This window comes from Oncorhynchus tshawytscha, linkage group LG19 (assembly GCF_018296145.1).
Source record: "Oncorhynchus tshawytscha isolate Ot180627B linkage group LG19, Otsh_v2.0, whole genome shotgun sequence".
Lineage (NCBI taxonomy): Eukaryota > Metazoa > Chordata > Actinopteri > Salmoniformes > Salmonidae > Oncorhynchus > Oncorhynchus tshawytscha.
The window spans coordinates 18,681,500-18,707,004 of NC_056447.1; the positions used below are offsets into that span (position 1 = coordinate 18,681,500).

At 41.3% G+C, this 25,505-nt stretch overlaps 1 protein-coding gene across 2 annotated transcripts in view; it reads right to left on the bottom strand.

Annotated features, from left to right (window-relative positions):
- The window catches only part of LOC112218170 (potassium voltage-gated channel subfamily KQT member 1), a 258,934-nt gene that overhangs the window by 185,000 nt on the left and 48,429 nt on the right, over positions 1-25,505 (bottom strand). The window lies entirely within an intron of this gene.

Consider the following 25,505-nt stretch of genomic DNA (forward strand, 5'->3'; position numbering starts at 1 on the left):
ATCAGAAATACAGTGTAGACATTGTTAATGTTGTAAATGACTATTGTAGCTGGAAATGGCAGATTTTTAATGGAATATCTACATAGGCGTACAGAGGCCCATTATCAGCAACCATCACTCCTGTGTTCCAATGGCACATTGTTTTAGCTAATAATCCAATTTAATAATAATTTAATAATCCAATTTAATCATTTTAAAAGGCTAATTGATCATTAGAAAACCCTTTTGAAATTGTGTTAGCACAGCTGAAAACTCTTGTCCTGATTAAAGAAGCAATAAAACTGGACTTCTTTAGACTAGTTGAGTATCTGGAGCATCAGCACTTGTGGATTTGATTACAGGCTCAACATGGCCAGAAACAAATAACTTTCTTCTGAAACTCGGGAGTCTATTCTTGTTCTGAGAAATGAAGGCTATTCCATGAGAGAAATTGCCAAGAAACTGAAGATCTCGTACAACGCTGTGTACTACTCCTTTCACAGAACAGAGCAAACTAGCTCTAACCAGAATAGAAAAAAAGAGTGGGAGGCCCCGGTGCACAACTGAGCAAGAGGACAAGTACATTAGAGTGTCTAGTTTGAGAAACAAACACCTCACAAGTCCTCAACTGGCAGCTTCATTAAATAGCACCCTCAAAACACCAGTCTCAATGTCAACAGTGAAGAGGCGACTCCGGGATGCCTTCTAGGCAGAGTTCCTGTGTCTGTGTACTTTAACATATCTTAATCTTTTCTTTTTTATTGGCCAGTCTGAGATATTGATTTTTCTTTGCAACTCTGCCTAGAAGGCCAGCATCCCGGAGTCGCCTCTTCACAGTTTCTCTCTCCACTGTTTCTCAAATATATATACAGTCGTATGAAAATGTTTGGGCACCCCTCTGAGGCTGCATAATAATTTACTCTGTCGTCACAGAAAATGATCACAGTGGCATGCCATTCATTTTCTAATAAAAGCTGAGTACTGGGGTATTCTCCAGACAAAGATGTTTAGTGTAGCAATATTAAGTTGTATGAAATTAAATCAGATGTGAAAAATAGGCTATGCAAAAATGTGGGCACCCTTGTCATTCTGTTGATTTGAATACCTGTAACTACTTAGCACTGATTAATTGGAATACACAATTGGTTCGGTGAGCTCATTAAGCCTTGAACTTCTTGGACAAGTGCATCAAATCATGAGAAAAGGTATTTAAGGTGGCCAATTGCAAGTTGTTGTTCTCTTTGACTCTCCTCTGAAGAGTGGCAACATGGGGGCCTCAAAACAACTCTCAAATGACCTGAAAACAAAGATTGTTCAACATTATGGTTTAGAGGAAGGCTACAAAAACCTAGCACAGAGATTTAAGCTGTCAGTGTCCACTGTGAGGAACATAGTGAGGAAATGGAAGACCACAGGCACAGTTCTTGTTAAGGCCAGAAGTGGCAGGCCAAGTAAAATATCGGAGAGGCGAAGGATGGTGAGAACAGTCAAAAACAGCCCACAGACCACCTCCAAAGACCTACAACATCATCTTGCTGCAGATGGTATCACTGTGCATCGTTCAACAATTCAGCGCACTTTGCACAAGGAGAAGCTGTTTGGGAGAGTGATTGCATGCGGAAGAAGCCTTTTCTGCACACACGCCACAAGTCGCTTGAGGTATGCAAACGCACATTTAGACAAGCCAGCTTCATTTTGGAATAAGGTGCTGTGGACTGATGAAACAAAGATTGAGGTATTTGGTCAGAACAATGGACGTTATGCATGGCGGCAAAAGAACACAGCGTTCCAAGAAAAACACTTGCTACCCACAGTAAAATTTGGTGGGGGTTCCATCATGCTGGGGGTTCCATCATTCTCTGGGGCTGTGTGGCCAGTGCCGGTACTGGGAATCTTGTTCAAGTTGAGGGTCGCATGGATTCCACTCAATATCAGCAGATTCTTGGAAATAATGTTGAAGAATGAGTCACAAGGTTGAAGTTACGCCAGGGCTAGATATTTCAACAAGACAACAACCCAAAACACTGCTCAAAATCTACCCGGGCATTTTATGCAGAAGAACAAGTACAATGTTCTGGAATGGCCATCCCAGTCCCCAGACCTGAATATTATTGAGAATCTGTGGGATGATTTGAAGCGAGCTGTCCATGCTCAGCAACCATCAAACCTAACTGAACTGGAGATGTTTTGTAAGGAGGAATGGTCCAAAATACCTTCATCCAGAATCCAGACACTCATTAGAGTCTATAGGAAGCGTCTAGAGGCTGTTATTTTAGCAAAAGGAGGCTCTACTAAATATTGATGTGATTTTTCTATTGGGGTGCCCAAATTTATGCACCCGTCTAATTTTGTTTTGATGCATATTGCACATTTTCTGTTAATCCAATAATCCTAATTTCACTACTGAAATATTACTGTGTCCATCAGTTATTTGATAGATCTAAATGAAATTGCTGATCCAAAACACCCAATTATTTATAAATGGAAATCATGGAAATTGTCAGGGGTGCCCAAACTTTTTCATACGACTGTATATATATATATAACATTTTTTAATTTGTTTGTTTAGACTAATGTCATCAGGAATTCAGCTAAAAAATGGTTTAATTTAGAAAATATATATATGTTTTATTGTGTCTCAATATAGGTTATGAAATAATTGTTATTTTCAAATACAATCTGTTTTGGGGCCTAGTTATGGTCAATTTGCAGTGTAAAATTCTTATAATTATGTTCCTGCCAGCCGACCAAATCTAGTTGCCTACCCCTGACATACAGTACACTATACTGACTGATTCTGATGACCATTGACCCTAGGATGATGTTTCTTACCCCCACAAAGATATTAACTATTAATATAATAATTAATTATCCCCCTAGACACAGATGCTAATCTCTCATAAGAATAAAAGTGATGGAATGATTTGTGTTTGTGTAAATATATTGGTTCATAGTGTATTTTACATTTTAACCCCAGGTCACCTTTTCATTGCAGCTTTTCTACACAATCATTCAAATGAATGGTGGTTAATTTAGTTCCCAAAAAAGCTGATAAAAGCTTAAAAAAGTGTAATGAACAAAATATATTATAACAGCTACTGATCAAAACACTGTAATTGTCAGTAATATAGTTTAGTGTAATTATTAATAATCCTTAGGCTTAATCGTGACAAATACAACAGTAATTTCACTGATATCTCCTTCCCCAAAACAAAGGGAGAGCAAACATGACATCATCAGAGTTCTGCGAGGCATGATGCAAAAAAAAAAACAGGCAATTTCCTGAGTTTATTATTCTTTTCAATCTCTCTCTTTTTTTAAATATCGTTTCAGTTACATTTTGCCGTGGTAGGGACGGGCTGTACCAGGGGAAAAAAGAACAGAGTCTTCCTGCCAAAAGCGAGCCTGGACGATCTGTTAGTTTAACATCTCACTGCATAGGAAATCTATGAACTGCTGCTGAGCCTGAAGAAATACACCAGCAGCATGAATGCATGTACTTGGTGCTCAGACCTGCAGTATACATGCTCTTACCACACAATCAGGGCTTTTGTGTGGGGAGTGGGGACGCTACAATATTTTGGGACTGTGCATAGTACAAAACAAACAAACACACTACCACATACAATAAACTCAATAAAATCAAGAAATATGTTCTTCTAGCCTCCCCATACGATGCTCTTGTACTTCGTAGCCCCGGTATTTACTCTAGACTAGACGTACTACTGTTGATGTTAGCGAGAGTTTTTTTTATGCAGCACTATTTATCTACTGTAAGTGAGGATCTTTATTTTATTTTTACATTTCCAATCTGACTTTATTTACTGCTTATAGCTGTGATTTGAAATCTGCGGTGAGAGATCATAAAGGGGCATTCCTCCAGTGAGGATCCCTGCCCATAAACCCTAAGCCTCCACCGCTGGGGAGTAAACACGGGGCATTAACGACAACACGCACAGGGCTTTCATTAATGCTGCCCGGCCAGTGTCAGCCCCAAGTAAATGTACTCTTTAATTAAATACTTTATGGAGGGGCCTTTTATTGCCTTGGTCTGGCCTGGTGTACTATACCTCATTAAAGAAGAAAGAATGCCTGTTGGTTGCTAACCTTTACATTCTAGTTGTTAGGCCTTTATTCCATTTCCAATGAGCTCTTTAGTATTGGCTCCGTGGGGACAACTGTGGATATAAATCCAACTACGCATCCTCTGAACTGTGTAATACCCACTTCTTAATGTCTCAGCTTCAGTTTCATACAAGCCCTGATATAATTCTGGGAGTTTCGCAATAAGCCAGCGTCTAGCAACATGAACAAATTCAATCTATCTTGGAGAAGCTTGGGCTTTAGCTACCATTCATTTCAGGGACGCTGACACTTATTATGAATGTTGTCACTGTATCAAATAAAACAAAATCTGCACTGACTTGAGGATACTTTTAATTACTAAAATGTGTATTTCTTTTGCTGAAACCAAACACTTACAGTTGGGCTTGTTGAAACATTCTGGTGTCTCACTACATGGCTTATAATTTGTACTTCCACATCGCTCTTGAAATAACTCCCGCGTGTTCAGATGCTGTAAAACAGTCCCGTGAAGCATTTCAAATATGAGTAATACATGTGGGTGAGTGGGGACTGAGCGAGGGCTGTAACCACATAAAACTGCAGTGCGTTTGTAATGAGATTAACTACTGTCTCCTATGGCAGTCATAGGGCTGGGCCAGTATGTCCAGGGAGATGAATCAGTATGTGGCTGTTTTATTACAAGCCTTATGATTATTTTCTCTCTCCCTCCCTCCTTTTCTTTTATTGTTCAGGGCAGCCAGGTAGCATTAGACGAGCCCTTCTTTCTGTCTAAAGACTGAGAGTGCATACATCCTACCTAATCCAGTGTGTGCTAAGACTTATACAGCCTCTCACCGACAGGGCAATTGGTCATCTTGTCATTCGACAGTAAGCAGAAATATTATGAAGATTGGGTTGCCAAATTTCAAATTATTTTCGTTCTTGTATCCAGCATAAGCTAAGCTCTGTGAATGTAAATCTGTCAGTTGGGTTTGTATCTTGATGACAGGGAAAATGAAACCAACTTCTCTCATAGATACCCATACAGACCGTATATAGAGCAGTGTGTGTCATTATAGCCAGTAGTTTCTCACACATTCTGTTGAGTATAGCACAATTATCGGAAATAACTATTTATCACACTTTGCCCGAGTCCGGAGAAAAAGAGAAGGAATAAAATAAAAAGGCTCATTTATACGGTAACATAAACAAATGCATACAATCTGCAGAAGTGTTCTTTGTACAACAAACCCCTAACAAATAGCCCCCAAAACGATGGTGGATATCACACTGACTATGTCAATTAATTCAGTGTTTCTCTCTGTTAAGCTTGCATTATGTGGGATTTCTGTGCATAAGGTTCAGATAATAAGTGAACAATTGGTCTCGGTGGAGTGGTTCTGGATACCTCAGACAGCCGCCTTCAGGACAACACGGGGGGGCTGTAAGACAGAGATCACATGGAGGGGTAGTGAGACGGATCGGGATCAACAATCATGTGGAGGGGTAGTGACAACAATCATGTGGAGGGGTAGTGATAACAATCATGTAGAGGGGATCGTGAGGGGTAGTGATAACAATCATGTGGAGGGGTAGTGAGACGGATCGTGTGGAGGGGTAGTGATAACAATCATGTGGAGGGGTAGTGAGACGGATCGCGTGGAGGGGTAGTGATAACAATCGTGAGGAGTAGTGAGACAGATGGCGTGCAGACGCTGTGCAGTGCCACTTCCTCTTGGACAGCCCAGTGTCGTCACAGCCACAGACGTATTTCCTCTGATCTGAACCCCACTCAGAGGGAAGTCTAAAGTTAAAAATCCACTACTGGCCTGCTATGGTCCTGCTATCTGCTATAGCATTAACACATACAGAAACAACAAGAGAAACTCCATAGGAAAATATAGACCCAACCAACTGCTGGTCCAATGATAGTGTCTGTCTGAATCGTACACTCACTAAGAACACACAGAGGAGAAGACAGAGTAAACTGATGAAAAGGCACAACTAATGCAACTAAGGTAATTGATTAAATATTAATAGTGTTAATATAAACTCCTATTCAAGTCCAAGGTTCAACTTTATTGTCCCAGAGGGCAATTGGTTTTGTAGCAAAGGAGCATGAAAAACATAATTGAAAGTGGATAACAATGCACACAGTTATAGTGAATACAATGATCTAGCTAGTACATCAAGTCATAGGGCTGACAGCCATCAATACTAATATATACAATAGGCCTACTAGTGATCGACAGCAGTAGCACAAAAGTATAGCAAACCAAAGTTCAAAATCAACTTGTATTGGTCTCATGTGTTTAGCAGATGTTATTGGTCACATACATGTGTTTAGCAGATGTTATTGGTCACATACATGTGTTTAGCAGATGTTATTGGTCACATACATGTGTTTAGCAGATGTTATTGGTCACATACATGTGTTTAGCAGATGGTATTGGTCACATACATGTGTTTAGCAGATGGTATTGGTCACATACATGTGTTTAGCAGATGTTATTGGTCACATACATGTGTTTAGCAGATGGTATTGGTCACATACATGTGTTTAGCAGATGTTATTGGTCACATTCATGTGTTTAGCAGATGTTATTGGTCACATACATGTGTTTAGCAGATGTTATTGGTCACATTCATGTGTTTAACAGATGTTATTGGTCACATACATGTGTTTAGCAGATGTTATTGGTCACATACACATGTTTAGCAGATGTTATTGCGGGTGAAGATAAATGCTTGTGTTTCTAGCTCCAACAGTGCAGTAATATCTAACAAGTCATATCTAACAATACACACAATCTAAAGTAAAGGAATATAATTATGAATATATAAATATTTGGACGAGTACTGTCAGAGCGGCATAGACTAAGATACAGTAGAATAGGATAGAATACAGTATATACATATGAGATGAGTAATGCAAAATGTCTAAACATTATTAAAGTGACTCATCTTCCAATTATTGTGGCCAGTGATTTCAAGTATATGTGTATAGGGCAGCAGCCTCTAATGTGCTAGTGATGGCTATTTAACAGTCTGATGGCCTTGAGATAGAAGTTGTTTTTCAGTTTCTCGGTCCCAGCTTTGAATCACCTGTGCTGACCTTGCCAACTGGATGATAGAGAGAACAACCAGTGGCTCGGTTGGTTGACGTCCTTGGTGATCTTTTTGGCCTTACTATGACATCAGGTGCAGTAGGTGTCCTAGAGGGCAGGTAGTTTGCCCCCGGTGATGCGTTGGGCAGACCGCACCACCCTCTGGAGAGCCCTGCGGTCGCGGGCTGTGAGGTTGCCGTACCATGTGGCGATACAGCCCGACAGGATGCTCTCAATTGTGCATCTGTAAAAGTTTGTGAGTGTTTTAGGTGCCAATCCAAATTTCTTCAGCCTCCTGAGGTTGAAGAGGTGCTGTTGCGCCTTCTTCACCACAATCTGTGTGGGTGGACCATTTCAGTTTGTCAGTGATGTGTATGCCGAGGAGCTTGAAGCTTTCCACCTTCTCCACTCCCGTCCCGTCGATGTGGGTAGGGAGGGTGCTTCTTCTGCTGTTTCCTGAAGTCCACAATCAGCTCTTTTGTTTTGTTGACGTTGGGTGAGGGGTTATTTTCCTGGCACCACACTCCCAGGGCCCTCACCTCCTCCCTATAGGCTGTCTTGTCATTGTTGGTAATCAGGTCTACTAATGTTGTGTCGTCTGCAAACTTGATGGTTGAGTTGGAGGCGTACAAGGCCACGCAGTCATGGGTTTACAGGGAATACAGGAGGGGGCTAAGCACGCATCCTTGTGGGGCCCCAGTGTTGAAGATCAGCGAAGTGGAGGAGTTGTTTCCTACCTTCACCACCTGGGAGCGGCCCGTCAGGAGGTCCAGGACCCAGTTGCACAGGGCGGGGTTCAGACCCAGGGCCTCGAGCTTAATGATGAGCTTGGAGGGTACTATGGCGTTGAATGCTGAGCTATAGTCAATGAACAGCATTCTTACATAGTTATTCCTCTTGTCCAGATAGGATAGGGCAGTATGCAGCGCAATGGCGATTGTCTATTGGGGCGGTAAGCAAAATTTAAGTGGGTCTAGGGTGTCAGGTACGGTAGAGCACACTCATGATGACTGAAGTGAGTGCAACGAGGCAGTAGTCAATTAGTTCAGTTACCTTTCCTTTCTTGGGTACATGAACAATTGTGGATATCTTGAAGCGTGTGGGAACAACAGACTTGGTTAGGGAAAGATTGAATTTGTCCGTAAATACTCCAGGCAGCTGGTCGGCGCATGCTCTGAGGATGCGGGTAAGGATGGGCATCTTTGCGAAGGTTAACACTGTTAAATGTCTTAGGAGTGGTCCTGCCGGTGGCACTGTGTTATCCTCAAAGCGGGCGAAGAAGGTGTTTAGCTTGTCCGGAAGCAAGACGTCGATGTGTCTGCCACGTGGCTGGTTTTCTCTTTGTAGTCCTTGATTGTCTGTAGCCCCTGCCACATACATCTCGTGTCTGAGCTGTTGAATTGGAACTCCACTTTGTCTCTATACTGACCTTTTGTCTGTTTGATTGCCTTAGGAGGGAATAACTACACTGTTTATGACTATAACCGAAGAGAATTCTCAAAAGGAATTGAGTTCCTGTATGTTATCATAATTACACTATGAGTAGTTAATCATGAAACATACACTCCTGCCCTTCTTCCTGGAGAGATATTTATTCCTGTCTGCGCGATGAACTGAGAACCCAACTGGCTGAACGGACTCAGACAGTATATCCCGAGAGAGCCATGTTTCCGTGAAACATGAGTTTGTTATAATCCCTGATGTCTCTCTGGAAGGAAATCCTTCCACTGAGCTCATCAACTTTATTATCCAGAGACTGAACATTAGGAAGTAATATAATTGAATGCGCCAGGTGGTGTGCGCGCCTCCTGAGTCGGACTAAAAGTCTGCTCTGAGTACCTCTTTTACAGTTCGGGAACAAAGGATCTGGTTTATCCTGATTGTATAATGCTGGTGAGTTACCGCCGCTCTGATATCCAAAAGTTCTTCCTGGCTGTATGTAATAACACAAACAATTTCCTGGGCTAATAATGTAAGAAATAACACATTAAAAAACGAAATACTGCAAAGTTTCCTAAGGGCTTAAAGCACGGAAGCCCCATCCAACTGCGCCATTTCTCCAGCACCCTAATAAGTAAAGTGCTCTGTGCATTCTTAACTTCTTGGATATAGGGGGCGCTCTTTTAATTTATGGATAAAAAAACGTTCCCATTTTAAACAAGATATTTTGTCACGAAAAGATGCTCGACTATGCATATAATTGACAGCTTTGGAAAGAAAACACTCTGACGTTTCCAAAACTGCAAAAATATTATCTGTGAGTGCCACAGAACTCATGCTACAGGCGAAACCAAGATGAAACTTCAAACAGAAAATGAGCAGAATTTTTGAGGCTCTGTATTCCATTGTCTCCTTATATGGCTGTGAATGTGCCATGAACGAGCCTAAGCTTTCTGCCGTTTGTCCAAGGTGTCTGCAGCATTGTGACGTATTTGTAGGCATATCATTGGAAGATTGGCCATAAGAGACTACATTTACCAGGGGTCCACCCGGTGTCCTTTGTCTAAATTGGTGCGTAAATCTTCAGCTGCAGGCATTTTCCCATGGGATTCAGAGGAGAAAGCACACTTCCACGAACGATATATCATCGAAGAGATATGTGAAAAACACCTGGAGGATTGATTCTAAACAACGTTTGCCATGTTTCAGTCGATATTATGGAGTTCATTTGGAAAAAAGTTCGGCGTTTTGATGACTGAATTTTCGTTTTTTTTTGGTAGCCAAACGTGATGTACAAAACGGAGCGATTTCTCCTATACAAAGAATCTTTTTGGACAAACTGAACATTTGCTATCTAACTGAGAGTCTCCTCATTGAAAACATCCGAAGTTCTTCAAAGGTAAATTATTTTATTTGAATGCTTTTCTTGTTTTTGTGAAAATGTTGCCCGCTGAATGCTAACGCTAAATGCTACGCTAGCTATCAATACTGTTACACAAATGCTTGTTTTGTTATGGTTGAAAAGCATATTTTGAAAATCTGAGATGACAGTGTTGTTAACAAAAGGCTAAGCTTGAGAGCTAGCACATTTATTTAATTTCATTTGCGATTTTCATGAATAGTTAACGTTGTGTTATGCTAATGAGCTAATGGAATGGAATTACACTCCTGGATACAGGTTTTTTTTCATAGCTAAACGTGATGAACAAAACAGAGCGATTTCTCCTAAACAAATAATCTTTCAGGAAAAACTGAACATTTGCTATCTAACTGAGAGTCTCAGTTAACGTTGCGTTATGGTAATGGGCTTGAGGCTGTAGTCACGATCCCGGACGCAAGAAGTTAAATCATCTCATCAACAACATATCATCAATGTGCTGACAAAAACAAAAAACATCATCAACGTCAACATCACCTTCAACATCATCAACCACATATTACCATTGTCATCCTCAACAGCATCCCTAGCCTATCTCCCTCTCTTCCCTGTATTCAAAGGGACAATGGCCATAGGGGTGTAGCAGTGCGTGTACCTGTTAGTCTTAACAGTTTGTATCTAAACAGGGAGCCAGCTGGAACTCATGGTGCAGGGGTGGGCACAGACAGGATGGAATCTGCCTTCCTCACCATTTGTCTGTTGTACAGATCAGACAGACCACTCTGCTGGACTCCCATGGTCTTACTGCCCATGTCACTATTCCAGCTAGTGATTTTTTTGCTTTTACAACAAGGTTGCCGTACCAGCAAATCAAAGATAATTTTAAGACAGACTATGTACCACTTATAAAAGAAAGTCATGAGACCATTCATGTGTGGGGTTGCTTCTCAGCCAAGGGAGTGGGCTCACTCACAATTTTGCCTAAGAACACAGCCATGAATAAAGAATGGTACCAACACATCTTCCGAGAGCAACTTCTCCCAACCATCCAGGAACAGTTTGGTAACGAACAATGCCTTATCCAGCATGATGGAGCACCTTGCCATAAGGCAAAAGTGATAGCTAAGTGGCTCGGGGAACAAAACATCAATATTTTGGGTCCATGGCCAGGAATCTCCCCAGACCTTAATCCCATTGAGAACTTGTGGTCAATCCTCAAGAGGCGGGTGGACAAACAAAACCCCACAAATTCTGACAAAATCCAAGCATTGATTACGCAAGAATGGGCTGCCATCAGTGGCCCAGAAGTTAATTGACAGCATGCCAGGGCGGATTGCAGAGGTCTTGAAAAAGAAGGGTCAACACCTCAAATATTGACTCTTTGCATCAACTTCATGTAATTGTCAATAAAAAGCCTTTGACACTTATGAAATGCTTGTAATTATACTTCAGTTTTCCATAGTAACATCTGACAAAAATATCTAAAGACACTGAAGCAGCAAACTTTGTGAAAATTAATATTTGTGTCATTCTCAAAACTTTTTGCCACGACTGTAGTTGTCTGCAGTGTCTACCACCTGGCCCTTGATGATAGTGTTCAGAGGGGTAGGCGGTTGATGCCTGAAAAGAGATACGCATATCTTAAGTTGTCACACATTCACTGTCACACCAATGTACAAAATCATCAACAACAGGGCCATAGGCAGTTTTATTGGCATGAAGGACACTGACTATTACAGAGTCCTCCGCAAACTTCAGGAAGTGTTAGTTCTACACCTAAATTATTAGTGAGTTGGTTCACTAACAGGTGGGGTTGAATGGTGTTAAAAGCAGACAGGAAATCAACAAATAAAACTTGGCATGAGTTTTTCTACCCTCTAGATGTTTGAAAAGAAGGTATAGTAGGGCGACAGTAACATCCTGTACACCCCACTTAGCCCTATATGCAAACTGAAACGGAAGAAGAAGGTGTTGTGTCTGGTCTAGAAGCTCACCTTCGGGTGGTTGTTCTTGGTGACTTTGATCACAGTAGACGAATTCGGCACCCTCACATTTCACCTCTTTCTGCAGCCTATTTAACTAAGTAAGGTTACCATCTTTAAATGACTTTCTCTTACAGTTTAATAGCACAATGAGAGACTTGCTAACCCAGGGTTTACTATTGGGGTACACCTTCACAACCTTATCTGGGACTATATATTCACAATATGAATCCCAAGAGCTAACAACATCAGTGAGCTCATCAATATCAGCGCATGACTCTTTAAACATGTCCCAATCAGTACAGTCAATACACCCATGTAGGGTCAATGGAGAAATCATCAGTCCAGTTCTTAACCCGCGCCCCAGACGCCCCAAACCTGTGAATCACCAGTTCAGAGTCCAAGTCCCTATCCTTAAGCCATGTCTCTGTGAGAGCCAGAATACAGGCATCTCTGAATTAATGTTGCAAATGAACATGGAGAAGACACTCCCTGCTGTACTGGGTCCGTGTTGATTGTGAATGGGGAAGATCTTGCAAACTTTGTGCCAGGTGAAATGCAATCCATAAAAGGCTGTTAACTCCATGTTCCCGAAAGCAATTAGGGGAAGAGTTCAACACGCCCTTTCAATTTAATTGATCTACTAGATCATTGCATTCAGTGAATTAAAACAGTGATATAAAACTGGTAAAATACTAAAAAACAAAACACAAATGGAGAAACACCTTGCTGCTGGTCGCAGTGATATAAAACTGGTAAAATACTAAAAAACAAAACACAAATGGAGAAACACCTTGCTGCTGGTCGCAGTGATATAAAACTGGTAAAATACTAAAAAACAAAACACAAATGGAGAAACACCTTGCTGCTGGCTTGCTGCAGCTCACTGATGTTGTTAGCTCTTGGGATTCATGTGGTCCATATGGAGCTAACACTATGGAGACTGGAGAGTAGTTATGCTATTGCTGTCTGTCTGTCTGTCTGTCTGTCTGTCTGTCTGTCTGTCTGTCTGTCTGTCTGTCTGTCTGTCTGTCTGTCTGTCTGTCTGTCTGTCTGTCTGTCTGTCTGTCTGTCTGTCTGTCTGTCTGTCTGTCTGTCTGTCTGTCTGTCTGTCTGTCTGTCTGTCTGTCTGTCTGTCTGTCTGTCTGTCTGTCTGTCTGTCTGTCTGTCTGTCTGTCTGTCTGTCTGTCTGTCTGTCTGTCTGTCTGTCTGTCTGTCTGTCTGTCTGTCTGTCTGTCTGTCTGTCTGTCTGTCTGTCTGTCTGTCTGTCTGTCTGTCTGTCTGTCTGTCTGTCTGTCTGTCTGTCTGTCTGTCTGTCTGTCTGTCTGTCTGTCTGTCTGTCTGTCTGTCTGTCTGTCTGTCTGTCTGTCTGTCTGTCTGTCTGTCTGTCTGTCTGTCTGTCTGTCTGTGATTATGGGGCAGGCAGGGTGGGTCTGGTGGTTGTCTACAAGCGTAGCAGACAATGAAGCCAAATGACAGTGCTGCTGTCTTCCATGCCGTGACACTAAGTGAAAACAAAGCAGCTGTTATGGGAGTGCCCCCTTCCCAAATCTGTTAGAGCCTCTGGCTCAGCTTTACCCCCGTAGAGCAGAGTATGGACATGACAGTGTTCCATGACACAAACACACTAGCATACGCTCATAGTGTCCCACTGATGGTAATTATCTCAACATCTGCTCCTCACCACCATATACACTCTGAGTAATAAACCATAATCATCTCAGAAATGCTTGAATCAATTAATCTGCCAGACTGTGTACATACTGAATTAATTGACAAAAAGATAGACTTAGAGGTCAGACACACAGAGAAAACTGATGGCCGATAGGTACTTATCCCAGTAGGAGGCCATTCTCTTGCTAGAACAGGGTAGCCTAGTGGTTAGAGTGCTGGACTAGTAACCGAAAGGTTAGAAGATTGAATCCCCGAGCTGTCGTTCTGCCTCTGAACAAGGCAGTTAACCCACTGTTCCTAGGCCATCATCGAACATAAGAATTTGTTCCTAACTGACTTGCCTAGTTAAATAAAGGTAAAATATTTCAAAAATTCAAAAGCGGTACCTGTTGTGTACCAACGAATCTGACGTTTCTATTTGTAGAATTGCAATGTTCGTTAGTGGCTAACGACTTCACTTTAGAGCCAATCAAAGAGCACGAACCTCCACGTGGGGGAGCTGACAGGAATGACAAGAAAAGGGAAAAAGCGGGCACGTTTCCCGGTGTAATCCACCACCTCGGAATTGTTCTAAAACAATGCAGCTGCATAATATATATTTTTTCATCTAGCTAAGGAGTTTGGTGCTTGAAGGAGGATTTGTTTGTTCAATTTGATAATGTGCACTAGCTCAGCTAGTTAACGTTAGCTTGCTAATTCAGCCAGAGAGTCACACACACTTCATATGAAACTAATGGGGGGCAATTGCAGCACAATGCACACAACACTAAATGATTTACCTTGGGGTATTAAAGGGAACTTCCAACACTCTGGGCAGAGGTGCTAAGTACCTCTCGGCAGTCAATAACCGCGGTGTGTCTGAGTCCACAAGTTTTTTTTTACTATAATAACGCACAACACTACCAGCCACAAATGTGGCCATTTTCACTGTTGATTTAGGAAAATGCTATCTTGTTCAAATCAGAAGAAAAAAAACACGTGGGGAATTACTGTGTATGTTGACCTAGAGCACAGTGCAGTGATGTATCGGCATGTAAGCCAAACCTTTTCTGTCATATCAAAGGATATCACACACAAAAACAGAACTCACTTTTCAATTCTACCAAAACAGAGAACGCAACTCCCGGCCATAGTTTAGGCGTAGCCTACCACTACAGTGTAACACAATACACTGGAGCATAAACAGTGCTGTAACTACATAACTACGGTACCAATAAAACATACAGTAACTGGATTATATCAGATATGTTTTTGCAACCTCAAACGAAAGCAGACACAGCTACACATAGTGGTTTTCCACCCTCCATGATGAATGAACCGAGTACAGTGTCGCCCCACTTGGATGTTGAAGTACTTTACGAGTACCGTATCTGGTGTGTAATAGAAGAGGGCCATCTACTGTTGGGAGGGGGAAGGGTCAGTTGAGCTTTGGACACGTCTTAACGCGTCCATCACATGCCCTTCTAAAAGATCCAAGAGAACAACTATTCACATGATGGTCAGCCAGCTGACCTCCTCTGATGCCCTTCCCATGCGCATCGTTTATAAGGCCAGCAAACAACCATACAGGCTACAGACTGTCTATTGTGGCCTTGTTTAAGATACCGTAACAATAGACAGAATCTGCCCCAGAGTTGATTAGCGTAGGTGCTGGAGGCAAAAGGAAAAACTGGAGAAATAGGGAAAAGTCTCCGCACACTTCCGGTAAGACGCAAATTGTAGCTGAGCTTCGGTCAGTTGGACTTCAATGGAGAACATTTTTATTTTGTTGAAGAAAACAAAAAGATTGCCAGGTGAATCAAACACAACACTTTCATAGACTTGAATCATCTTTCCAGTGGTGGAACTATCAGATTAGTGACGACCTATACCATTAGGATAGTCGTTCATTAGCTTTTATAAGATGTCACACTTCAGCCGTTCTTTTTACATGTGGATGGTGAATATCATTGGAGTAAATAACATTGGGGTATAAAGGAGGGCTGGGGGATAGTGGGTCATAATAATAATAGTGTAAACCCCAGCAAGCAGTACAGTACCTTCTTGAATTCAAGTGGTGAGCTGAAACTGAGTCTTTGCCACGAATGGGCTGGTCAACAGACTGCAAGAGAGAAGCATTTGTGTTCCTTTTACAAAGATTCTGGGCTTGGGGTTTGTCAGGAGAGGAGGATGATGGAGGGAGGAGAAGAAAGAGATTGAATCAGAAGAGGAATGCAGAATGAGGAGGGTGTTAGAGGTGATATTGGATTAGCTGAGCTGGGGAGTGGCAAGGGGGTCAGGGGAGGAAGGAGAAGGCCTACTGTGTGGTGTGTGTGTACACACTGAGAGACACACACACTGGTCTGTACACTCGAGTCCATTGTATGTTCTCCCCCTTCCACATTTTTTTTATTACACATTTAAAACCATTTTTTATTTTGATTGAACCTTTATTTAACTTGGAAAGTGAGTTAAGAACAAATTCTTAATTACAATGACGGCCTACACCGGCCAAACCCTAACCCGGACGACATAAGTACGTCGAATCCAATTTGTGTAAATAGGTTATGGCCAACACTTCACTCTACAAACTCTGCCATAGATGGCTAGTAATAGGGTTAAGAAATGAAACAGTTCAGTTCAACAATTATATAATTGTAAGTAAATAGAATTTGCAGACCAATGCCACACCTGTGGCCAATTTGAAGGATCTCAAGGAAAAGAATACAACAGATGCTTCACTGTTGACTGTTTGAAGAGAAGAAAACAGTATTTTAGGACAATCCTCAGTCAGCATAAATAAGGAAACCCCATCTCATTAACATCTCATCACAGTGCAAAAGATGATATAGCCTAGCAGCCAGGTCACTTGATCCAATGAAGGGCACAAAGACAGATGTACCGTCACATTCTGATGGATGACTGCAGGCATTATTCTGAAGGGACACGATACACAGTCATACACAATCATACAGTACAGTAGTTAAATGACAGGCCTTGAATGCATGCTCCCCCTGAGTTCGCTTCATTTAACATCATCCTAAATAAAGTTATTGAATTATTTTGCCATATCTAATTAATGTATATTACGCAATTTTCCATGTTGTGGACAGTATACATAGTTATATAGATTATTCGAAGTTTTTGTGTGGTATTTGTATAATACATGTTTAAACAGTGCATACAACCCACCTTTTTTCCCCCTTTCTATTGATTTCAACATGATGTCAATATGAGTGATTAAGAAAATAGCTTTCTGCATTTTTTATTTTATTTATTTTATTTTTTATTTCACCTTTATTTAACCAGGTAGGATAGTTGAGAACAAGTTCTCATTTACAACTGCGACCTGGCCAAGATAAAGCATAGCAGTGTGAGCAGACAACACAGAGTTACACATGGAATAAACAATTAACAAGTCAATAACACAGTAGAAAACAAAGGGGGAGTCTATATACAATGTGTGCAAAAGGCATGAGGAGGTAGACGAATAGTTACAATTTTGCAGATTAACACTGGAGTGATAAATGATCAGATGGTCATGTACAGGTAGAGATATTGGTGTGCACAAGAGCAAAAAAGTAAAAAATAAAAACAGTATGGGGATGAGGTAGGTGAAAATGGGTGGGCTATTTACCAATAGACTATGTACAGCTGCAGCGATCGGTTAGCTGCTCAGATAGCTGATGTTTGAAGTTGGTGAGGGAGATAAGTCTCCAACTTCAGCGATTATTGCAATTCGTTCCAGTCACAGGCAGCAGAGTACTGGAACGAAAGGCGGCCAAATGAGGTGTTGGCTTTAGGGATGATCAGTGAGATACACCTGCTGGAGCGCGTGCTACGGATGGGTGTTGCCATCGTGACCAGTGAACTGAGATAAGCCGGAGCTTTACCTAGCATGGACTTGTAGATGACCTGGAGCCAGTGGGTCTGGCGACGAATATGTAGCGAGGGCCAGCCGACTAGAGCATACAAGTCGCAGTGGTGGGTGGTATAAGGTGCTTTAATGACAAAACAGATGGCACTGTGATATACTGCATCCAGTTTGCTGAGTAGAGTGTTGGAAGCCATTTTGTAGATGACATCGCCGAAGTCGAGGATTGGTAGGATAGTCAGTTTTACTAGGGTAAGCTTGGCGGCGTGAGTGAAGGAGGATTTGTTGCGGAATAGAAAGCCGACTCTTGATTTGATTTTTGATTGGAGATGTTTGATATGAGTCTGGAAGGAGAGTTTGCAGTCTAGCCAGACACCTAGGTACTTATAGATGTCCACATATTCAAGGTCGGAACCATCCAGGGTGGTGATGCTAGTCGGGCATGCGGGTGCAGGCAGCGATCGGTTGAAAAGCATGCATTTGGTTTTACTAGCGTTTAAGAGCAGTTGGAGGCCACGGAAGGAGTGTTGTATGGCATTGAAGCTCGTTTGGAGGTTAGATAGCACAGTGTCCAATGACGGGCCGAAAGTATATAGAATGGTGTCGTCTGCGTAGAGGTGGATCAGGGAATCGCCCGCAGCAAGAGCAACATCATTGATATACACAGAGAAAAGAGTCGGCCCGAGAATTGAACCCTGTGGCACCCCCATAGAGACTGCCAGAGGACCGGACAGCATGCCCTCCGATTTGACACACTGAACTCTGTCTGCAAAGTAATTGGTGAACCAGGCAAGGCAGTCATCCGAAAAACCGAGGCTACTGAGTCTGCCGATGAGAATATGGTGATTGACAGAGTCGAAAGCCTTGGCAAGGTCGATGAAGACGGCTGCACAGTACTGTCTTTTATCGATGGCGGTTATGATATCGTTTAGTACCTTGAGTGTGGCTGAGGTGCACCCATGACCGGCTCGGAAACCAGATTGCACAGCGGAGAAGGTACGGTGGGATTCGAGATGGTCAGTGACCTGTTTGTTGACTTGGCTTTCGAAGACCTTAGATAGGCAGGGCAGGATGGATATAGGTCTGTAACAGTTTGGGTCCAGGGTGTCTCCCCCTTTGAAGAGGGGGATGACTGCGGCAGCTTTCCAATCCTTGGGGATCTCAGACGATATGAAAGAGAGGTTGAACAGGCTGGTAATAGGGGTTGCGACAATGGCGGCGGATAGTTTCAGAAATAGGGGGTCCAGATTGTCAAGCCCAGCTGATTTGTACGGGTCCAGGTTTTGCAGCTCTTTCAGAACATCTGCTATCTGGATTTGGGTAAAGGAGAACTTGGAGAGGCTTGGGCGAGGAGCTGCCGGGGAGGAGGTGTTGGCCGAGGTTGGAGTAGCCAGGCGGAAGGCATGGCCAGCCGTTGAGAAATGCTTATTGAAGTTTTCGATAATCATGGATTTATCGGTGGTGACCGTGTTACCTAGCCTCAGTGCAGTGGGCAGCTGGGAGGAGGTGCTCTTGTTCTCCATGGACTTCACAGTGTCCCAGAACTTTTTGGAGTTGGAGCTACAGGATGCAAACTTCTGCCTGAAGAAGCTGGCCTTAGCTTTCCTGACTGACTGCGTGTATTGGTTCATTGGCGACCCACTTCAAACAAAACGCAACAACCCAAAATGTAGCTGGTTACATATATTCCCAGATTCCATGTGGTTTTTCAGGAGTGCAACTTTGAAAGTGCAACCTGACTCCCCCCTCTCATTCTATTGATTTCAAGCTGATATCGATATGAGTGATTGACAAATAAGTGTAGCATTTCCCTTTCCGTTTTGGCCACCCCCAAATCAAAATGCATCACTCCAAAATGTAGCTGACTGTGTCCTGCAGGTTGTCCTCTAACCACTGATGTAAAAATATATATAATTTTACTTGTGTTGGTTTCAACACTGCATACAACCTGATTTCCTCCCTATCTTTGATTTGTTTGCCAATGGTTTTTGGTACGTTTGCAGTTTATACGGTGCTCGTTTAAAAAAAATACAAGTAATATGATTACATGTGTGTGGAGATAGACATTTATGTTTAGGTTTTCAATATATTTAACTGTTTCTGTATATTGGCTATTGATTTGGACACGTTAAAACGGTGTTTTGACATTGGGCTAGTTATTGTCTTGTCAACATGAAGCAGCGATAGCATCATTTCCAACTTAAGTTTGAGGAATATAAATATAACTTTCAACATTAACGTCCAATGGTATTGTACTTAATCAGGCAAAAATGGCTAAAATTTGTCCAAAAACATGCTGCGATTGATTGATTGTGATGACATACAAGAAATCACCAAAACTGGGTTGCCTTGCTTACTGTTAAGATGTCTGACACTCCACTTCTTCTGTCCTGTAGAGAAATAACTGCCAACCCCATAGAAACTTGTTGATGATTTGAGGATTTGATCCAGTCAAATGTATTTTCATCCCATTTGAGACAATGGCACCACAGCAGCACCTTTGGCCAAACGGCAATGTTGACACTCTCTCTGACAGTGCAAGGTCTTGCCACTCTGCAGCTCTTCTCTCTCTCATTGTCAATATGTCAAGTGACAGTTGACAGTGTGAAGTTGCAAAATAGGTTTGCCTCTGGGTGTTGGTCTCCGATAAACAACAAAAAGAACAATCATTGGCAGTGAAAGTAGATACCCCTTGACTTATTCCACATTTTGTTATGTTATAGCCTGAATTAATTAAATATATGATTTCTCACCTATCTACACACAATACCCCATTTTAAAACATGTCTTTAGAAATTACTGCAAATTTTGGGAAAATAAAATACATAAATATTTCATTGACAAAAGTATTCACACGCCTGAAAAAAAGCACCTTTGGCAGCAATTACAGATTTGAGTTGTCTAGGGTATGTCTGTATTAGCTTTGCACATTTAGATTTGGGGATTTTCTCCCATTCGGATTTTCTCAAGCTCTGTTAAGTTAGATGGGAAGTGGCGGTGAACAGCAATCTTCAATTCTTTCCACATATGTTCAATGGGATTTAAATCTGGGCTTTGGCTGGGCCACTCAAAGACTTTCGCATTCTTGTTCTTAAGCCATTCCAGCATTGCTTTGGCTGTGTGCTTGGAGTCATTTTCCTGTTGGAACGTACATCTTTGTTCCCAGTCTAAGGTCATTTTCACTCTGAAGCAGATTCTCATTAAGGCTCCATTCACTGTTCCCTCTATCCTTGCCAGTATCCCAGTCCCTGCGACTAAAAATCATTCCCATAGCATGATGTTGCCACCACTATGCTTCACGGGATAGTGTTAGACAGGTGATGAGCTGTGGCTGGTTTTCTCCAGACATAGAGCTTTGCATTCAGGCCAAAGAGTTCTATTTTTCTCTCATCAGACCACAGAATATATTGCCTTATACCCTTCGAGTGTTCCACGTGTCTGTTTGCAAACTCCAGGCGTGCTGTCATGTGCCTTTTTCTCAGGAGTGGCTTCCGTCTGGTCACTTCACATAAAGCACAGATTGGTGAAGTGCTGTAGAGACTGTTGTCCTTCTGGGAGGTTCTCCCATCTCAGCCAAGGAACTCTGTAGTTCTGTCAGAGTGGTCATTGGGTTCTGGGTCACCTCCACATCAGAAGCCAAATGTCATTGAATTGTTTGTCGCATCTCGTTGTGTTGTTGTCCTGGAGATAGGGATTTGGACATGTGGTTTAACTTATTTCTCCAAACTAACCAATGATTATAATTTATAATTCTGATCCAACCATAAATTCATACATTGTGCCCCTGGCTTAAGTTCAATATGTAGCTAGATGTAGTAGGCTAATGTTAACTAGCCGGCCTGGCACATTGTTGCCTCAGAATGGAAGTTGGGCTAGCAAGCAAGCATTTTACCCAGGTAGCCTGGGACAACAAAAACTTCAAGCATGCACTGTAGAGTATGACAGTCATAGACCGTTTAGGCAATATGAAAGGGGATGACATTGGCTTTTCGTTTTTCAGTAACTGTATTAGACTAAGCATAGGTGATTTGATGATGTTGAAATGTTAAAGTTGAAATGGTGCTGGAATAGTGGAGGCAGCACCTGTTTTCCTTGATTCTAAATCAATAGTTGTTAAGTGGTTTGAATATGTCGTAAACATTAATTTGCTTGACCGTGCTCTAGGTCACACATCTATTTTTTAAATGCAATGTGTTTTGTGGACTTCCCCGGACAGATGTTGCTCTACGGCTTTTTGAAAAAACAACGGTGTGGTTGAATTTATTCTGCCACTGTGTATTCTTACTGTCTCGGCCTTACGCCTATATATCACGGTGTCAAGGCATATGATTGAACTAACAGTTTATAGAGCTAACAATGCAATTATCACAACATATATGGCTTTCTTGTCCTGGCATGGTTTCCCTGGTGATTTTACCGACACGCCGCTACTGCACACACATTCAATTATCTGTAAGGTCACTCCGTCATGAATTTCAAGCACAAATTCAAGCACAAAGACCAGGGAGGTTTTCCAATTGCCTCACAAAGAAGGAAACCTATTGGTAGATGGGTAAAAAAAAGCAGACACTGAATATCCCAATTATGCTTTTGATCGTGTATCAATACACCCAGTCACTACAAAGATACAGGTGTCCTTCCTAACTTAGTTGCCAGAGAGGAAGGAAACCAACAGTTACAGAGATGAATGGCTGAGATAGGAGAAAACTGAGGATGGATCAATAACATTGTAGTTACTCCACAATACTAACCTAAATAACAGAGTGAAAAGAAGGAAGCCTGTACAGAAAAAAAATATTCCAAAACATGCTTCCTGTTTGCAATAAGGCACTAAGTGTTTACCAAGACAACGTTGAATGTTCCTGAGTGGTTACAGTTTTGACTTAAATTGGCTTGAAAATCTATAGCAAAACATGAAATTGGCTGTTTTAGAAATGATCAACAACCAACTTGACAGAGCTTGAAGAATTCTAAAAAGAGTAACGGGCAAATATTGAACAATCCAGGTACAGTGCCTTCAGAATGTGTTCACACCCCTTGACTTTTTTCACATGTTGTTGTGTTACAGCCTGAATATAAAATGTATTAAATTGAGATTGTTTTGTCACTGGCCTACACACAATACCCCACAATGTCAAAGTGGAATTACGTTTTTCGATTCATTACAATTTTGAAGAGGAAATGTCTTGAGTTAATAAGTATTCAACCCTTTTGTTATGTCAAGGCTAAATAAGTTCAGTAGTAATTGGCTTAACAAGTCACATAATACTTTGCATGAAATCACTCTGTGTGCAATAATAGTGTTTAACATGATTTTTAAAGTGGAACTGACAGCATTTTAGCAACATAAAATCTGAAATCTTATTCAAATCTGTTCATATACACCCCAGGAAGAATATGCAATGGGAAAGCGGCCGTGCGTTTCGACAATCACTAAATAAAACCTAATAAAAACCATCTGTCTCATCCAGGACCAGAGTCTACAGAGACTAGTGCGCTATAGACAATCAGAGCTACAGTAGGCCCACATACAAACAAGCCATATGCCACACAGACTTGCCATCATTCACCTTGAACTGGACTGTGTGTTTACAGGCAGTTAGTTACAACAGCGCGACTTTAGATCATTAGAATGCATTCGGCAAAAGCCACAAAATACACCTAAATGGATTTCTGCTAATATGTAAAGACTACAGGAGACTTCTTACATTTGAGAACTTTACAGTCCTATTGATTAAACAACCATAAAAGGTAGGCTATATTTCTCTATATGCACATCAACAAGATCAACAGCTAATGCTAGCCAGAGCAAGATGAGCTAAAATCTAACGAAGGAAAATTAGATAAAATTAGATAAACCCTCTCAAAAATGTTCAGCTCGATGGCTGTCAAAATTGCACCGATAAACGATGGGGAATAGTAAGCAGCCTGCTCGTCCTCCTGCAGCTTGCCTGCCAAAGCATATTTATCCCAACCAAGCACACACAATTTAGCAAACTGGCTAAAGTTGGCTAGCTTGCGCGTTCATAAATTCATCAGTTATTCTGCGCTCTGAAATCGGAGTAGATAGCCAGAGTGAATTTGCATACACAAGAGATATGCTAACTGGATAACAGTTGTTCAAGTTCATCATAGCTAGCTAGCTAGCAAAGCGATTCACATTTCTTGCTATACAACCAAGTGACACCTGCATTTCTAGCTGTTTAGCCACCGAAAAACAATGAGGGAAAGACTCAGTCACTCACCCACTCCTCCAATGACATGACATCCTCCTAGCAGCTAACTACCTAGCTAACTTTAGGCTCCGTGTTTTTAGCTTGCTACATAAATAGATATGCTAGCATATTAGCAACGTTATAACTGACTTTTGATCATTGCCCTTGCCAGTTTGATTGTATTGACATTCCCAGCCTTAGTTACATTAATCCGTTTTTGTCCAAAATATTGAATAATTGAAACTGAAACAGTGCATCCCGAATGGAGGCAGCAAATAATGTACCAGGCCAGCTGTGATTTACAACGTGATAGCAATACTTTTTGGACTATTAATTAAGAAATGTATTGGGGAATTATATGAATAATGCATTGAACTGCATCCACCTCTTATAATGTTGGTTTTGTAGCACAAACTGTGAATTGTATATTTTTGACTGATATTATGATTTCAGTTTGTTTCATATTTGCAAAATAGTTAAATTGCGGTCAGTTCCACTTTAAATGACTACCTCATCTCTGTAACCCACACATACAATTATCTGTAAGGTCCCTCAGTCTAGCAGTGAATTTCAAACACAGACTCAACCACAAATTCCAGGGAGGTTTATAAATGCCTCGCAAAAAAGAGCATCTATTGGTAGATTGGTAAAAAAACAGACATTGAATAGACCTTTGAGCATGGTGAATTTATTAATTACACTTTATATGGTGTATCAATACACCCAGTCACTACAACGATCCAGGCGTCCTTCTTAACTCAGTTGCTGGAGAGGAAGGAAACTGCTCAGGGATTTCACCATGAGGTCAATGGCGATTTTAAAACAGTTACAGAGTTTAATGGCTATGATGGGAGAAAACTGAGGCTGGATCAACAAAATTTGGCAAATAAATTAACTTTATGTCCTGAATACAAAGTGTTATGCTTGGGGCAAATCCAACACAGCACATCAGTGAGTACCACTATTCATATTTTCAAGCATGGCTGCATTATATTATGGGTATGCTTGTCATCGGCAAGGACTAGGTTGTTGTTTTTAAATGAAAAGAAACTGAATAGAGTTAAGCACAGGCAAAATTCTAGAGGAAAACCTGGTTCAGTCTGCTTTCCAACAGACACTGGGAGACAAATGTACCTTCAGCAGGACAATAGCATTAAACACAAGGCCAAATATACACTGGAGTTGCTTACCAAGATGACATTGAATGTTCCTGAGTGGCATAGTTAAAGTTTTGACTTAAATCGTCTTGAAAATCTATGGCAAGACATGAAAATGGCTGTCTAGCAATGTTCAACGACCAACTTGACAGAGCATGAAGAATTATTGAATGAAGAATGTGCAAATAGTGTATAATCCAGGTGTGCAAAGCTCTTAGAGACTTACCCAGAAAGACTCAGCTGAAATTACTGGCATAGGTGATTCTAAGATGTATTCACTCAGGGGTGTGAATACTTATGTAAATTAGATATTTCTGTATTTAATTTTCAATAAATTAGCAACATTTCTAAAAACATGTTTTCACTTTGTCATTATGGGGTATTGTGTGTAGATGGGTGAGAAAAATCTATTTTGAATTCAGGGTTTAACATAACAAAATGTGGAATAAGTCAAGGGGAATGAATGCTTTCTGAAGGCACTGTATGCAAAGCTCTTACACACTTACCCAAAAACTGTAATCACTGCCAAAGGTGATTCTAACTTGCATTGACTCAGGTTGTTGAATACTTATCTAATGAAGATATATTAGTGTTTTATTAAAAAAAAAAAAAAATGTTTTTACAAATGTTTCTTCCAATTTGACATTACAAAGTA